Source organism: Leptonychotes weddellii, chromosome 1, assembly GCF_054177405.1.
Source record: "Leptonychotes weddellii isolate Sample4059 chromosome 1, ASM5417740v2, whole genome shotgun sequence".
In the NCBI taxonomy this organism is placed as follows: Eukaryota; Metazoa; Chordata; class Mammalia; order Carnivora; family Phocidae; genus Leptonychotes; species Leptonychotes weddellii.
Window position 1 is genome coordinate 128,892,634 of NC_138369.1, and position 17,347 is coordinate 128,909,980.

Below are 17,347 nucleotides of genomic sequence, written 5' to 3' on the forward strand. Positions count from 1 at the left end.
GGTGGGCTCAGCCCGGCGCTGCCGGAGCAGCAGCCACAGCGCGTCGGTGTTCTCAGCTGGGGCCCGCAGCAGCTTCGCGGGCTGAAGCTCGGCGTGGAGGAGCAGGGGGGCGTGGGTCCGGCCGTGCAGGAGGAGGGCGGGGTGGGCCCGGGGGTGCAGGAGCGGGGCGGCCGTGGCCACGAGCCCAGCCTGGGGGTGGTGTGGGGTCTGCCGGACCGCGCGGACTGGAGGCGCCCGCCGCCGTGGACGGGCTCGGCTGGCTGGCCTGTGGTGCAGGAGGAGGGGCTGGGGCCCCGCAAGCAGCACCAGGAGAAGGGGGGAGGCAGCCCCGCAGTGCAGGAGCGTGGGGAGGCCCGCGCCGGGGTGCAGGAGCAGGGGGAGGGGAGCCCACGCAGGCTGCTGCAGCAGTCCGAGCCGCTCTCCGAGTTCGGGGACCGCTCCAGGGAGCGCGGGGAGGGGCTCCAAAGTTCCGGGGAGCAGGGGGGGCAGTACTGGGAGAGCTGTGGGCACCTCAGGCGGGAGGCGGTGGTCCTGGGAGCGGCCCCAGCACGCCGGGAGAGACTCGAGCTAGCGGGGAGGGCCCGGCCTGTGGGGCCCCAGGGGCCTGAGGGGGAGGGGCGCCTGGGGGTGCAGGAAGCAAATTGGCTTCCTGGGGTGCAGGAAGGACAGGTGGTGCGGGCTGTCCAGGAGACATACCTGGACGAGAAGGCGACCCGGGAGGGAGAGGGGCCCCCTGAGGGGCACAGGATCCGGAGGCGCCGGCGGAGGAGGAGGTGGTAACCTGCAGGCCGGCTGCCCGGCACGAGGATCGCTCCAGGGCCGAGGTGAGCTCAAGATGTAGGGGTTTGGGGATTGAAGCGTTGGAAGCCACTGCCCGAGAGCAGGCAGTGTTGTCCTGCTGGATCCTCTTCTGCCACCTCAGCCTGGACCTCGTGGAAACTGTCTGCAGGGAGGCAGCAGAAGGCAGCAGGTAAGGAAACGGAATTATCTTCGCAGCGGGAGTTGGTGTGTTTTGAAGCAGGGGGCTGCACCTGTTTCAGGAGAGGGTGGTCGCCAAACTACTGGTGTTAACCCTCCTGTGTTTAAACCTGGGGAGGGAGGAAGCAGTGCAGTTTCAAGAGCGAGACAGGATCCCTCCCCCAACTACTAAAAATGCCAACTGGAGTGATGGGGCATTTCCTTAGCGTCTAGACTGGAGATGAGACTATCTGGGCGGCTCCCAGGCCTGGGCAGAAGGAAGAGCCGGGTAGCCCCAGGCTGAGGTTGCAGAGGAGGTAGCCACCCCTCCAGCTGTCTGCCCCTGTTGATGGGGTGCCTCCATGCCAGGGCTGGGATGGTGCAGTCAGCGCAGGTTTTCTCAGGTCCTCAAAACACATTCCATAAAAGGGAAGGGGCAGCGTTGCATTAACTGGACCTTATCTAGTAACCCTGTTTGCCACGTGATCTGAGATGTGCGTGTGGCCGCTGGCAACTTGAGCTAGAACCTGACCTGCTCCCATCACACCTTCTTGTCACAGCTGATTACTAACCCAGGGCCCAGGGCCAAGGATGAATAGGGGCAGAAGGCCAGAGAACTGCTGGTGAGGCCTTCTCGCTGTGGGCTCTCAGGACCCCAACCTGAAAGGGGTGGTTGAGGAGGGCGTGGTCTGTACTGCTGGACTCTGGGCATCCTCTGTGGCCCAGAGCTCAGCCCCACCCGTGGAGGTGGACAGAGGGGCAGCTGTGGCATCATGGGTTCTGTACTGGCCAGGGCCAGCTCCTAGCCCAGCCTAGAGGTGGGGCTTGCAGGGGTGGGGACTACATTTGGCTTCTTGTGGACTGCCCCATGGCCTGGGTGCCAGGCCTACTCATTCCTGGCCCAGAGGGGCTTGGTTGACCAGTTTGTGGGCCTCATCCTCCTAGGGTTGTTCACCTCTTACCTGGCACCGTGTGCATTCCTGCTTCTCTGGCCCTCAGGTTGGGGTGGGTGCAGGGTTGCTGCGGGCCTCCGCTGGGTCCCATCTTTGACCCAGCTAAAGGCGTGGTCTCTGAGTCAAATGGCCCCCAGACCCTTGTCTGAACCTGTGTGGTTGCAGATAGTTCTCTCTTGTCCCGGCAGGGGGAGTAGTGGTGGTGGCTGCCCGGCAGAGCCTTAGGCAGGCGGCTGCTGGGACTGTGCTGGAGGAGCCGGTTAGTCTGCTCCTGATGCAAACCCCAAACCGACTGTCAGCTTCGTCCCACGCCTGCCTGTCACACTGCCACCCCAAACACTCATGCACCGGAAGTTCGGCTGCTGTGTCCATGGTACCTGGCTCTTCTGGGATGGCCAAACTGGTTCTGGCTCTCTGGCTTCAGTGGAGAGAATTGTCTGTTCTAAACACATGCACACAAGCATATATCTTTATCCTAGTTCAGGTCAACTTGTTTGAATTTGTGGTAGATGAGGAGAAGCACTTGGACAGATCCGGGTTTAGACCACTTCCTAGCTGTGTAACCTCCTGGGGCAAGATACTGTCTCTGGGCTTCGGTTTCTGTGCCGTGGGCCGTGGTTTTCCCTACTCTGTCCTGAGTGTAGAGGGCTCAGACCCCTCTTCGGCTGTCTGGTGCCCTCTTTCTCGGGAGCCCTGGCTGGCAGATGTCAGGGAGCAGGTGTCTGTGCTCCCAGATCTTGTCCTCTGGTCCCTAAATCCAAGATTATCCCCTGCCCTGTGCTTTATTCTGGAAAATGAAGTGTTTATTCTTTTTGTTTTTAATGACAGCTTTATTGAGGTATAATGATACAGAGTGAATGGAACATACTTAAAACTGTAAGTTTTAACGTATGTGTATATCCGTGAAACCACCACCACAATCCAGATAATGAACATTCCTATTATTCCCAAACCTCCCGAAGTTTTTTGTGCCCCTTCCTAATTCCTTCATCCTGCCCCTCCTTTGCTATCCCTTTTGCCCAGGCAATAGACTGGTCTGCTTTCTGTCACTATACGTTAGTCCACATTACCTAGAATTTTATGTCAATGGAATCAGACAGAGTGTGCTCTTTTTTTGCCTGGCTTTTTTCACTCAGCATAATTATTTTGAGATTCATTCATGTTGTGTATTTCAGTAACTCATTCATTTTGATTGCTGAGTAGCATTCCATTATATGTATATACCACAGTCTATCCATTCTCCTGTTGATGGGTTGTTTTTAGTTTTTGGTTATTACAAATAAAACTTACATATGTGTAAGTTTTTCTATGGACATCTTATTTTATTTCTCTTGGGTAAATCCTTAGGACTGGAATTGTGAGTCATACAGTAGGGATACATTTAACTTCTAAGGAAATTGCCAGACTGTTTTCCAAAGTGGTTGTACTATTTTACATACCTGCCAATTGTGGATGAAAGTTCTAGTTTGTCCACTTTTTTGCCAACACTTGGTGTGATCAATCTCTTTAATTTTAGACATTCTGGGCACCTGGGTGGCTCAGATGGTTAAGCGTCTGCCTTCGGCTCAGGTCATGATCCCAGGGTCCTGGGATCGAGTCCCACATCGGGCTCCCTGCTCCTTGGGAGCCTGCTTCTCCCTCTGCCTCTCTCTCTGTCTCTCATGAATAAATAAATAAAATCTTAAAAAAAAAAAAATTTTAGACATTCTAATAGGTCTGCAGTGGTTATCTCACTGTGATTTTAATTTGCATTTCGCTAATGACTAGTATTACTGAGCATCTTTTCATGTGCTAATTTTCCATTTGTATATCTGGTGCTGTGTCTGTTCAGATTGTTTACCCAGGGGCGCCTGGATGGCCCAGTCGTTAAGCATCTGCCATTGGCTCAGGTCATGATCCCAGGACCCTGGGTTTGAGCCCCGCTTCAGGCTCCCTGCTTGTCCCTCTCCCTCTGCCCCTTCCCCTGCTTGTGCGCTCTCTCTCTGTGTCAAATAAATAAATAAATAAAAATCTTTTAAAAACAAAACGAAACAAGAAAAAACAAATCCTTTACCCATTTTTCAGTTGTGGGGTTTTTTTCATATTCAGTTTTGCAAGTTCTTTATATATTCTGCATACAAACCTTTTATCGAATATGTTGGGATTGGATGTTTGATTGCACATATTTCCTTCCAGTCTTTGGCTTGCATTTTAATTCTTTTCACAGTGTCTTTTGACAAGCAGAAGTTTTAAATTTTAATGAACTCCAGTTTAACAACTAGTTCTTTTATGGCTTGTGCTTTTTTTTTTTTTTTAAGATTTTATTTTATTTATTTGACAGAGAGAGAGAGATAGCGAGGGCAGGAACACAAGCAGGGGGAGTGGGAGAGGGAGAAGCAGGCCTCCTGCCGAGCAGGGAGCCCGATGCGGGACTCGATCCCAGCACCCTGGGATCATGACCTGAGCCGAAGGCAGACGCTTAACGACTGAGCCACCCAGGCGCCCTATGGTTTGTGCTTTTGGTGTCATGTCCAAGAAATCTTTGCCTAAGCCAAAGCCAATGGTTTTCTCCTATTTTTCTTCTAGAAGTTTTATTTATTATTATTTTTTAAGATTTTGTTTTTAAGTAATCTCTACACCCCGCGTAGGGGCTTGAACTCACAGTCCCAAGATCAAGAGTCTCATGCTCTACTGGCTGAGCCACACAGGTGCCCACTTCTAGAAGGTTTATAGTTATGGGTTTTACATTTAGGTCTGTGAGCCGTTTGGGGTTAATTCTTGTATATGGTGCAAGGTGTATGAATTGAAGTTCAGTTTTTTGCATGTGGAGATCCAACTATTCCAGCCCCATTTGTTGAAAAGACTTGTCTTTCCGTGGAATTGCCTTTGCACCTTTTGTCAAAAATCAATTGTCTGTATATGTGTAGAAGTAATTCTGGACTCTCTTTTGTTCCATTGGTCAATTTGTCTGTCTTTATCCTAGTACCACACTATCTTGATCACCGTAGATTATGGGAAATCTTGAAATAAGATCTTGAACTTTGTTCTTCCTTTTCAAAATTCTTTTAGTTACTCCACATTCTTTGCACTTTCATATGCATTTTAGAATCAATTTGGTAATTTCTGCAAGAAAGCTCACCAGGATTTTGGTTAGGATTACGTTGGATCTATAGATGAATTTGGGGAGATGTCCATTATCTTAGCAATATCTGACCTTCAGACCCATAAACAATGTTTATGTCTGTATTTATCTGGATTTTTAAGAATTTCACCAATGTTTTGTAGTTTAGGTATACAGATCTTTCACATTTTTTGTCAGATATACTTAAGTATTATGTATTTTTTATGCTATTGTAAATGGTATTTTTACATGGTGTTTGGCTTTTTTATTTTAATTGTGGTAAAATATATATAATGTAAAATACACCATTTTAAGCATCTTTCAGGGTATATAGTTCAGTAGTGTCAGGTACATTCACATTGTTGTGCAACTATGACCGCCATCTATCTCCAGAACTTTTTCATCTTGCAAAATTGAAACTCTGTACCTATTAAACAATAGCTCTCCATTCCCCCTCCACCCCAGCCCTTGAAGCCACGTTGTACTTTATCTTTATGAATTTGACTATTCTAAATACCTCATAGGAATAGAATCATACAGTATTTGTCCTTTGGTGACTGGCTTTTTTCACTTACCATACACAGTGTACTCAGGGTTCATCCATGTTGTGCCATGTGTTAGAATTTCCTTCTCTTTTAAGGCTGAATAATAATCCATTGTAAGAATATACCACATTTTGTTTCTCTATTCATCCACTGGTGGTTGCTTTCACCTTTTGGCTGTTGTCAGTAATGCTGCTATAAAATGGTATTGTTTTTAAATTTCAATTTCCTGTTGCTTGTTGTTAGTGTATATATAAACACAACTGATTTTTGTATATTGACCTTGAATCCTACCACCTGTTAAATGTATTCTAGTAGCTTTTTTTTAGCTTCCATTGGATTTTATACATAGACTGCCATGTCATTTGTAATAAAGTCAGTTTTACTTCTTCCTTTCTGATCCTTATGCCTGATAATTATTTCTTGTTCTTGTCTGATTGCGCTGGCTATGTCCTCTGGTATAAGGTTGAATAGAAGATGAGATTACTTGTTCCTGATTTTCGGGGGAAGACATTCAGTCTCTCACCATTATGCATGATGTTAGCTGTAGGTTTTTCATATATGGTCTTTATCAGGTTGTGCTCCCTCTATTCCTATTTTGCTTTTGTCAAATATTTTTTTCCTGTGACTGTAGGATTTTTTTTTTAGTTTGTTAATATGTTGAATTAACTGATTTGTTAAAACTGGTTTTCAAATGTTAAACCATCCTTGCATTCTGAGGACAAACTCTACTTGGTCATAGTATATTATTCTTTTTTTTTTTTTTTTAAAGATTTTATTTATTTATTTGAGAGAGAGAATGAGATAGAGAGAGCATGAGAGGGGGGAGGATCAGAGGGAGAAGCAGACTCCCTGCTGAGCAGGGAGCCCGATGCGGGACTCAATCCCGGGACTCCAGGATCATGACCTGAGCTGAAGGCAGTCGCTTAACCAACTGAGCCACCCAGGCGCCCTATCATAGTATATTATTCTTTAACTGTATTGTTGGATTCTATTTGCTAAAGAATTTGTTAAGAATTTTGCATCTTTTTAAAAATCTTATTTAAATTCAATTAGCTAACATATAATGTATCATTAGTTTCAGATGTAAAGTTCAGTAATTCTTCAGTTGCCTATAATACCCAGTGCTCACTACATCATGTGCCCTCTTTAATGCCCATCACCCAGTTACTCCATCCCCCTCCCACCTCCCCTCCAGCAACCCTCAGTTTGTTTCCTATAGTTAAGAGTATATTTATGTTTATGAGGACAGTTTTCTTATACTGTCTATGGGATTCGTATTATACTTCTTTATCTTATAGTCTGTTCAAGTATAAATATCTATATTTTTATTAGTAATAGTGTAAATAGATAATAGTATAAAAAACCTATATTTTTATTTCCTCTGTTTATGCTATTACTGTCAAAAATTACTCTTATACACGTTGTAAATCCACACTATACTGGTCTTATTTTTGTTTAAACAGTCAATTTATCTTTTAAAGTAATTAAATAATAAAAACATCTTAACTTTACCCATGTAGTTGCTATTTCCAGTGCTTCATTTTTTTTCAAAAGATTTATTTATTTATTATTTATTTGAGAGAGAGAGAGAGAGAGAGAAGGAGTGGGGGAGGGAGCAGAGGGAGCGGGAGAAGCAGACTCCCCGCTGAGCAGGGAGCCCGTTGTGGGGCTCAATCCCAAGACCTTGAGATCATGACCTGAGCTGAAGGCAGGCAATTAACTGACAGAGCCACCTAGGCGCCCCTCTTTTTTTTTTTTTTTTTTTAAGATTTTATTTATTAGAGAGTGTGCACAAGTGGGAGGAGGGGAGGAGGGGCAGAGGGAGAGGGAGAAACAGACTACCCGCTGAATGCAGAGCCTGACGCTGGGCTTGATCCCAGGACCCTGAGATCATGACCTGAGCCAAAGGGAGATGCTTAACCAACTGAGTCACCCAGGTTCCCCCTTTTCTTTTTTAAGATTTTATTTATTTACTTAGAGAGAGAGAGAGAGAAAGCATGAGCAAGGGGAGGAGCTGGGGGGGGGACAGGGCGAGGGAGGGGGAAAGAATCTCAAGCAGACTCTGTGTTGAGTGTGGAGCCTGACCTGGGACTTGATCTCACAACCCTGAGATCATGACCTGAACGGAAACCAAGAGTTGGTTGCTCAACCGACTGAGCCACCCAGGCGCCCCTCCAGTGCTTCATTTCTTTGCATAGATCCATATATCTATATGGTATTATTTTTCTTCTGTCTGAAGGACTTTATGGTAGTGCAGGTCTGCTGGTGTTAATTCTTTCAGCTTTTGTATGTTTAAAAAGCTTATTTAGTCTTTATTTTACTTTTTTAAAAAGATTTTATTTATTTGAGAGAGAGAGTGAGAGAGCATGAGCAGGGTGAAGGGCAGAGAGAGAAGCAGACTCCCTGCTGAGCAGAAAACCTGATGTGGGGCTTGATCCCAGGACCCTGGGATCATGACCTGAACCAAAGGCAGAGGCCTAACCAACTGAGCCATCCAGGCATCCCTAGTCTTTTTTTTTTTTTTTTTTAAGATATTTCCATTGGACTAGAATTCTAGGTCATTAGTTTATTCTTTCAGTACTTAAATAATGTTGTGCTACTGTCTTCTCATTTCCATTTCTGTATGAAATTTGCTGTCATCTTTTTTTTTTTTTTAAGTAAGCTCTATGCCCATTGTGGGGCTTGAACTCACGACCCTGAGATCAAGAGTCACATGCTCCACCAACTGCGCCAGCCAGGCGCCCCCTCTGCTGTTATTGTTATCTTAGCTCTCTGTCTATAACCTATCTCCTTTGCCCTCCCTAGGTACACTTTAAGATTTTCTCTTTATAACTGATTTTGAACAATTTGATTATGAGGTGTGTTGGTATAGTTTTCTTCATGTGTCTTGTGCTTGGAGTTCATTGAACTTTTTGAGTCTGCGGGCTTATACCCTTTGTCAAATGTGGAAATATTTTGGTTATTCTTCAAATATGTTTCTATTCGCAGCTCTTTCTCCTTTCCTCAGGGAACTCCAATGATGCAAATGTTAGGCCACTTGAAATTGTCCCATTGCTCACTGATGCTTTGTTTATTTAAAAAAGAATTTTATTTTTCCTCTCCATAGTTTCTATTACCGTGTCTTCAAATTCACCAGGTTTTTTGTCTGCAGTGTCCAGTCTGCCTTTAATTCCATTCAGTTTATTTTTTCATCTCATGCAATGTAGTTAGTTATTTATTTATTTGAGAGAGAGAGGGAGAGCACAGAGGGAGAATAAGAGGGAGAAGCAGACTCCCTGCTGAGTAGAGAGCCTGACGTGGGGCTCAATCCCAGGACCCTGGGATCATGACCTGAGCCAAAGGCAGACGCTTAACCAGTTGAGCCACCCAGGCGCCCCTCATGCAATGTAGTAGTTTTTATTCTAGAAGTTCAATTATATTCTCTTTAGAAATATATTTTTAGGAGTGCCTGGGTAGCTCGGTCAGTTAAGCATTGGACTCTTGATCTTAACTCAGGTCTTGATGTGAAGGTCATGAGTTCAAGCCCTGTGTTGGGCTCCATGCTGGGTGTGGAGCCTACTTAAGGAAAAAAAAAATTAAATAAATAAATATTTTAATAGTAATATAGTTTTATAGTAATAATTTCTAAATGTTTAATTATTTTAATTTCCTTGTCTGCTAATTCTAACATGTGTCAGTTCTGGGCTGGTTTTGTTTAATTGCTTTATCTCCTCATTATGGATCATAGTTCCTGGCTTTTTTGACTGCCTAATAATTTTTTGTTGGATGCCAGACAATATAAATTTTACCTGATTTGTTGCTGGGTACTTTTGTATTCCTGTAATTATTCTTGAGCTTTATTCTAGGATGCAGTGACTTGGAAACAGTTTCATTATCTTATGTCTTGTTTTTAAGACTTGTTAGGTAGGACCAGAGCTATGCTCAATCTCGGGCTACTGATTCTCCTGCTGAGGCAAGACCCATCTGTGAATTCTACCCAATGCCTAGCTTTTCCAGTTTGGCTGGTGGAAACAGGCACTTTTCCCAGCCTAGTGAGTACCAGGCATTGTTACTTCTAGTTGTTTCGGGTAGTTATTTTCCTCAGCCTTGGGTAATTTCTGCACATTCATGTGATGATTAGTATTTAGCTAAATACTTAAGGGGGTCCCCTTACAGCCTTCTGTGCTACTCTCTTGTCTCTGATGCTCTGCTCTGTGAACTCTGGCCCCTTGAGACTCCCCAGACTCTCAGCTCCATCTCCTCAACTCATGGAGTCTTTTGGGATCTGACTGGTTCCCTTCTCTGTGCTGTAGCCTGAAAACTCAACCACAGGGCTGACCTCTTTTGTTATACGTATCACTTTCTTTTGTTTCCTGATATCTGGTGTCTTCAAAACCATTTTGTATATTTTGTCCATTTTTTTCTTGCAGTCAGGAGGGTGAATCTGAGCCTTGTTATCCCATCTTGGCCAAAGATGAGAATTTGAGTTTATTTCCCTCACTGCCACCCTTCCACCCTCCCCATTTTTTCAGTCTGTCCACTCTTGAAGTATCTCATTTTTCCTTCAGTCTCCTGTCTGTGTTCACATTGTTACGGTGTAGTAAATTGTGATGACTTTTCCTTTCCTGCACACCTTTTTGTTCTCCCTGGAGTTGCTTTTGTTTGTTTGCTTAGGCTTCTATGCACCTTTCAATTAGCCAAATTCCAGTAGCTGTCTAAATTCCTCAAGATGTCAATTCCATTAGGTGTTCTATTGAATGGATCTTTCTGAAGAAGTCTCCGTCAGAGCCTTGTGCCCTGCAGCAGCATGGTCTGGTTGCTGTCTATCACAGATGCTTAGCTATCCTCCTGGGACCTCCTTTCAGCATCCTGGGCATCTCCTTCACTGCTTTTCTGTGTTGGATCACCTGTGTCCATGTCTTCCTCTTTGTTGGTTTACTGTCTGGTTTTGGTAGAGCCTGTCCTTTAGTATCTTCCTGAGATGAGGGTATATGGGCAGGAGATTATTTGGAGACCTTGCCAGCCTGATACTCAGTCAACTGAATATAAAGATCTAGGTTGGAAATTGCCTTCCTTTGGCATCTTGAGGATATTGCATTTAGGTTTTAGAGTTAACACTGAAGTCTAAAGTCACTCTACATCCTCTGTGGGACCTGTGTCGTACCCTCTCCCTTTCCCAGGAGTGTGTAGGATCTTCTCTTATCTCCAGTATTCTGGATACTGGATATTGGAGATATGGATACTGGATCCATATGGATATGGATCTGGATACTGGATACTGGATACTGGAGATACTCTTTATCTCCAGTATTCTGTTTCCTAATGATTTCCTAATTATGTAGCTCATTGTGGGTCTGTTTTCATCTTGCACTGTATGTTCAGTGAACCCTTTTAATTTGGCAACTTGTATTTCAGGTCTGGGAAGTTTTCTTGTTTTATTTTGGTCATTTCCATCCTTCCCTGCTCTCCCCTGTACTCCTTTTGTTTAGATGTTGGACCTTCTTATACTGATCATCTGGTTTTCTTATTTCTTTCTCTTCTGTTTTCCATCTTTATGTCTTTTGCTCTTTATTGTGGAAGACCTGAACTTTATCCTCCATCCCTTCTATTGTAATTTTAGCTATTTTGATAGCAGTAAATGTCTATTGATACTTTATCCCATGTGTGGCATGCATGAGATAGACACAAAACTACTAAATTCAACTTTAGTAATAGGAACATTGGGAGAATGGATTAGGATTTTTGATTAGGGAAATACCCACATTTCACTAAAACAAACAAAAAACTCCTCCCTAAAAGGGCTTAACCTGAACGTTTTAAGGTCCAAAGTAAGAAAGATATTAGGAAGGTTAGGAGAAGTGTGAGAATCTAATCAGGAGAACATTCTCAGAATGAATTTCTTGGGAATTCAGTAGAATGATTTCTCCATCCACTGGCATTAACGGGACTTACACAGAATTGAGAAGCATCGTCGGTATAATAAGTCGCCCTATAAACTGATGCTCATGGCCATGGTGAAAAGGACCTTCAGAAAGAGTGGTCAGTGTCAACAATGGGAGAGAATATGTGCGAACAGGACTGTTCTGGCTAAGTCAAATGATTGGCACAATTACAGGCTTTCTCCAGAGCAGTGGCTCTCAACTCCCCGTCTGGATTCATCTGAAGAGACTTTAAGATATGATGCCTCAGTCTCACCTAGGCCAAGTTGATTAGAAGCTCAGTGGGTGGGGCTTCCACATGGACACTCTGCTAGCTTCAAGTGATTTTAATGCGTAGCCAGTGCAAATAATAACTCCAGAAGACCCTTGCTTCCCAGAGTGTGGTCTACTGGACCAAAACATATGTCACTTAGGAGCTTGTTAGAAATGGAGAATCTTAGGTCCCACCCCATATCCATGGAATCTGAATCTGCATTAAAGTTTGAAGTCTGAAATTTTCTTCTCCTGCGTAGTCTGTTTCCTCTTGGTCACTTTTTCTTGTGTATTTTGCTCTCTCTCTTCCATGTTAGAGGCTTGCCCTGGTGTCTGGTAATTTTGTGTTGTCTGCTCTCAGCTAAGGGTGGGAAGCTACAGCACTGGATGGTCTTGTTGGTGGAGCTTCTTTGTGTGGTGACCTGGATGGGCCATTTGTTGGGAACTCCTGGTGTTGGTATCTTTCTGCCTTCCTCAGCTTGGTCAGAGTCACCAGAAGAGACACTCTTGTCTGCTGCCGAGAGGTAGAAGCCTGGCTCCATGTTCCAGGAGCAAGTGGTGAAGGGGACCAGGATCTCACCATCTCTGCGAACTTTCCTTGTTTGGGATGTGTAGCACACACATACCCCTCCCTCCCGCCCCTGCCCCTCATTCTCCACCAGGCCCACTGTGCCAGTCCAGACGTTCCATTACCCCTATAGGGAAATCTCTGCCCTTTGCAGGTTGGTAGAGGGACAGTCACCCAGTAGCTTTGTATGGGGGGAGGGGTATAGGTGGTCTTACTGCTTCTTAAATAGCTTTTAAGTAATACTCTATATTTTTAGCATTTCCCTCTGCCACCTCTTCTTCTCGTAGAGGTTTTTGGGGCTTCCATTTCCCAGGCTGTTTGAGGATTCCGTGGGGTCAGTTAGGTGCTTCTCACCTTGGGGGTTGTGATTTTTCTCAGCTCTCCTACCCCTTGTCACTGGCCCAGCTGCTTTCCAGCTTCCACAGTTTTGCTGTGGTCATTTCCTCTGCTGTTCTTCCCATCCTTAGGGACTTCTGCCATTCAAAAAATTTCTCTTAAATTTTTTTTTTCTCTTTTTAAAATTGTAGTTTTGGTCGGGTTTCAGGAAGGAGTGGAATTATGTCTATGTGTGCAGTCTGCTGTCTTTTCCTGGAACCTCTATCCTCTCTTTAAACTTCCTCACAGAATCCCTGAATTCATTCAGTATATATTTAATGATAGGACTCCAGCTCTGCCCTCTGTGGGCCCGCATCTCTGAGCCAAGAAATTCAGTGTGCAGTTGTATATGGGCTGAGTCCTGGCTTTCTCTCTTACTCTCTGCGTTACCCTGGTCACCTCTTCAAACCTCCGTTTTCTCATCTGTAAAACAAGGATAATGCAGGGTAGTAAGGGGAGATTTGTAATCAGTCAATGAAGATAAAGCTTGGGCGACCCTCTCGGGTCCCCTCCCTCTTTGGGAGCTTTGTATTCTATCCCTCAATAAACTTTACTATCTCTCAATAAACTGCTTTCCTGCCCACCAAAAAAAAAAAAAAGGATAAAGCTTTTTTTGTTTTTAAATTAATTAATAATTAGATCAAGATCATTAGATCTAATTAATAATTAGATCAAGACCTGAGCTGAGATCAAGAGTCAGGTGCTTAACCCACTGAGCCACCCAGGCGCCCCTAGATAAAGCTTTTATTTATTTATTTATTTTAAGATTTTATTTATTTATTTGACAGGGAGAGACACAGCGAGAGAGGAAACACAAGCAGGGGGAGCGGGAGAGAGAGAAGCAGGCTTCCTGCGGAGCAGGGAGCCTGATGCGGGGCTCGATCCCAGGACGCTGGGATCATGACCTGAGCCGAAGGCAGATGCTTAACGACTGAGCCACCCAGGTGCCCCAAAGCTTTTAAAGAACCTGCACATAGGGGCACCTGGCTGGCTCAGTCGGTCGAGCCTGTGACTCTTGATCTCAGGGTCTTGAGTTTGAGCCCCATATTGGGCATAGAGATTACTAAAAATAAACAAACAGACAAATTAACTAATTAAAAACCCCATTGCTTTCCATTAAAAAAACAAAAAAAGAATCTGTACATAGTGTCTTCTTGAAGGCCCAGACCGTAACTTCTCCTTCCTATTTCCCCGAAAGCCTAGCACAGGGTGAGCACATTGTAGATACATAGTGAGTGACTGAGGAGAGGATTGGTGCGAGAGTTTTGGCCTGGTCTCTTCCTTCAGCAGCGGTGCGTCCTGGGAGACCTGGAGCCAAGGGCCTCAGCTGGGTGTGAGAACACCGGGTCCTTCCTGTCTCTGCCTGTCTCCTAATTGCTGTGTCTCTTGATAAGGCAGGGTCTCCTCTCCTGGCCCCTTACCTTTACTCTACTCGTCCCTGACCTTGGCGTGTCTGCCCGTCTGTGGCTAGAAAAGAATCACCACCGCTCTGAACTGCTGATCTCCCCCCAAGTCCGGATGATAGTCTGTAAGTGCGTTGGACCAGGCAAGTCCCTTCCCCTTTCAAGGTCTGGGTTTCCTTATTGCTAAAATGGAGAGGCAGGATATAGTGGGTGGGAAGTAGTCCCAGGTTCAGACCCTTCATTTCCTGGGCCCTGTAGCCTGTCCTGCACTGGATGTTGCTAGCTCCTGGGGTTCTGGTTCTGGACGTGGTCCAGAGGGGATGAGCAGTCCCTCTTGCAGAATGAATGTGACTCTACCAGTCACAGCTCTGGCTTCTTTCCCCACCCCACCTCCAGGGCTCAACAATAGGCCTCTTCAGCTCTAGGGTCTTGCTGAAGGGGTGGGGGTGGGGCGGGGCCTGAGCCAGCAGGCAGAGCACCAGCCCAGCAGCCCCTGCCCAGCCCTGGAAGAGCTCTGGGAGTGGCTGGCTGCCGGCAGCTGGACTGCCTCCTCCTTCCCTTCCCGGGAGTTACTGCATCAGTGGGTGCTGTGATGATGATGCCTGGGCCAGAGGATTGGCAAGAGGCAGCTCTCTGCAGAACCCTGCATCCCAGCCCTGGCACCAGGACATGCCTGGTGTGCATGTGCACAAAGCCCGGGCAGCTGCTGGAATTTATCCTCTGGTTTTCTGTTGGTGGGAGGAAAGCTCCAGGAATGTGTAGGGCTCTCAGGGTCCTGTCTCTGGGTGTCAAGGTTGGCGGGCCAGTCTTGAGCTGCTGGAGCACGAAACAGCTGCAGAATACTTCAACACCAAGTTGGTACGTGTGGGGAGGAGTTGAGTTCAGTGTGGTCTGTGCAGTGGGGTTTAGTCAGATTCTTTCCTTTCTTCTCTGAAAGTCATACCTCCTTCTCTGCTGTAGTCGAAGATGAGGCATAGCAGGTCCCTGTATCTGATCTGGGTCCCTGCTTCTGTGCCCTGCCTTCCCAGCCTGTCACTCCCTCGCGCCGCCCCCCCCTCGCCTGCTGAGGCTGGGATGCCTGACACACTGGACTTCCTTCCCATCAACGTTTCCGTGTCGTGTACTCCAGCTCTCCCTGCAGAGTCCAGTGAGAATGCAGCCTTCTGCAGCAGGCCGGTTGCGGGCTCTCTCTCTCTCTGCCTGAGAGACTGGCCGTTTCGTCCCTGGTGCTGAACCGGCTTTGTGGGAGCAAAGCAGCTTATGGGTCTGGGACAGGAGTGGCTGTACTGAGATTGGCAGCCCCTCTCTCCACAAAGGTGCTTGCTTTTCTGGATTAGAAATACCGGGAGGGAGCAAAGCCAGGGCGGGCGGAGGCAGGGGAGGCAGTGAGGCTTAGTCCTGGTATCTGCTGGAAGTAGGGCAGCCCTCCTTTCTGCAGGGTCCATCTTACAGGTTTGAAGTCCCTTTCGGCAAACTCTCTTGACCAGGTATCTTGCCAGCTTCTGCATTCAAGTTGATAGATAAAAACAGATGGTTACTTTACAAGGTAGAAACCACAGTAGAGGTTTGTGTATAGAACTCTCTCAGTAGAATTATGTATTGATACAGATTGCAGATTGTTATAAGAATAGTGACCCATTAAGGATCAGAGCATGATGGATCATTAAAAATTTTTAAATTCATTTGGCTATTTTCCACATGTACTATACTATAGTTGACTCTTGCACAACGTTGGGGTTAGGGCTGCTGACCCCTCTCGCACAGTTGAAAATCTGCACATAACTTTTGACTCCCCAAAAACTTAACTACTGATAGCCTACTATTGGCTGGAAAACTTAACCAATAACATCAGCAGTCAGCACATATTTTATATGTTATGTGTATTATATACTGTATTCTTACAACAAAGTAAGCTGGAGAAAAGAAAATGTTATTAAAAATCATAAGGAAGAGAAAATAACATTTCCAGTACCGTACTGTATTTATCGAAAAAAATCCACATATAAGTGGATTTTATTCAAACCCATGTTGTCCAAGGGTTAACTATATTATGTGTTTATACCATTCCTGTTTTCAAATATTATTTTAACAATAACATGGAAGGAATGGTAAAAGTAACCATTTGGGGGTAGGAAATAGTTTACAGAGGAGATGACATGGGTCTTGAGGGATGTGTAGGAGTTCATCATGTAGACAAAGAGAAGGACCATCACAAAGAGAATAGCTCAGAGACATTTAAAGAAGGGAGTTGGGGCGCCTGGGTGGCTCAGTTGGTTAAGCGACTGCCTTCAGCTCAGGTCATGATCCTGGAGTCCCGGGATCGAGTCCTGCATCGGGCTCCCTGCTTGGCGGGGAGTCTGCTTCTCCCTATGACCCTCCCCTCTCTCATGTGCTCTCTCTCTCTCTCTCATATAAATAAATAAAAATCTTTAAAAAAAAAATAAAGGGAGTGTGTCTAGGGAAGGGCAAGTATCTTTTTTTAAATTTAAATTCAATTAATTAACTTATAGTGCATTATTAGTTTCACAGGTAGAGGTCAGTGATTCATCAGTCTTATATAACACCTAGTGCTCATTATATCATGTGCCCTCCTTAATGTCCATCACCCAGTTACCCCATCCCTCCACCTCCCTCCCCTCCAGCAACCCTGTTTGTTTCCCATGATTAACAGTCTCTTGGGGTGCCTGGGTGGTTTAGTCGTTAAACATCTGCTTCGGCTCAGGTCATGATCCCAGGTTCTGGGATCAAGTCCCACATCAGGCTCCCTGCTTGGCGGGAATCCTGCTTCTCCCTCTTCCACTCCCCCTGCCTGTGTTCCTGCTCTCGCTGTCTCTCTCTCTGTCAAATAAATAAATAAAATCTTTAAAATAATTTTTAAAAAGTCTCTTATGGTTTGTTTCCCTCTCTGATTTCATCTTGTTTTATTTTTTCCTCTCTTCCCCTATGATCCTCTGTTTTCTTTCTTAAATTCCACAAATCAGTGAGATCATAGGATAATTGTCTTTCTCGGATTGACTTACTTTGCTTAGCATAATACCCTCTAGTTCCATCCACATCGTTGCAAATGGCAAGATTACATTTTTTTGATGGCTGAGTAATATTCCATTGTATATATAATATATATATTATATATATGTGTGTGTGTGTGTGTATATATATATATATATATATGTCATCTTCCTTATCCATTCATCTGTCGATGAACATGTGGGCTCTTTCCATAGTTTGGCTATTGTGGACATTGCTATAAACATCAGGGTGCTATACATCGGGGTG

The 17,347-nt window shown here is 45.3% G+C and overlaps 1 protein-coding gene across 1 annotated transcript in view; it reads left to right on the forward strand.

The window, feature by feature from the left end:
* The first annotated feature begins 550 nt into the window (after positions 1–550).
* The window catches only part of TNK2 (tyrosine kinase non receptor 2), a 46,409-nt gene continuing 29,612 nt past the window's right edge, over positions 551–17,347 (forward strand). The window contains exon 1 of the mRNA XM_081832214.1: positions 551–970. The gene's annotated coding sequence lies outside the window, so the exon portion shown is untranslated. The remainder of the gene's footprint in view (positions 971–17,347) is intronic.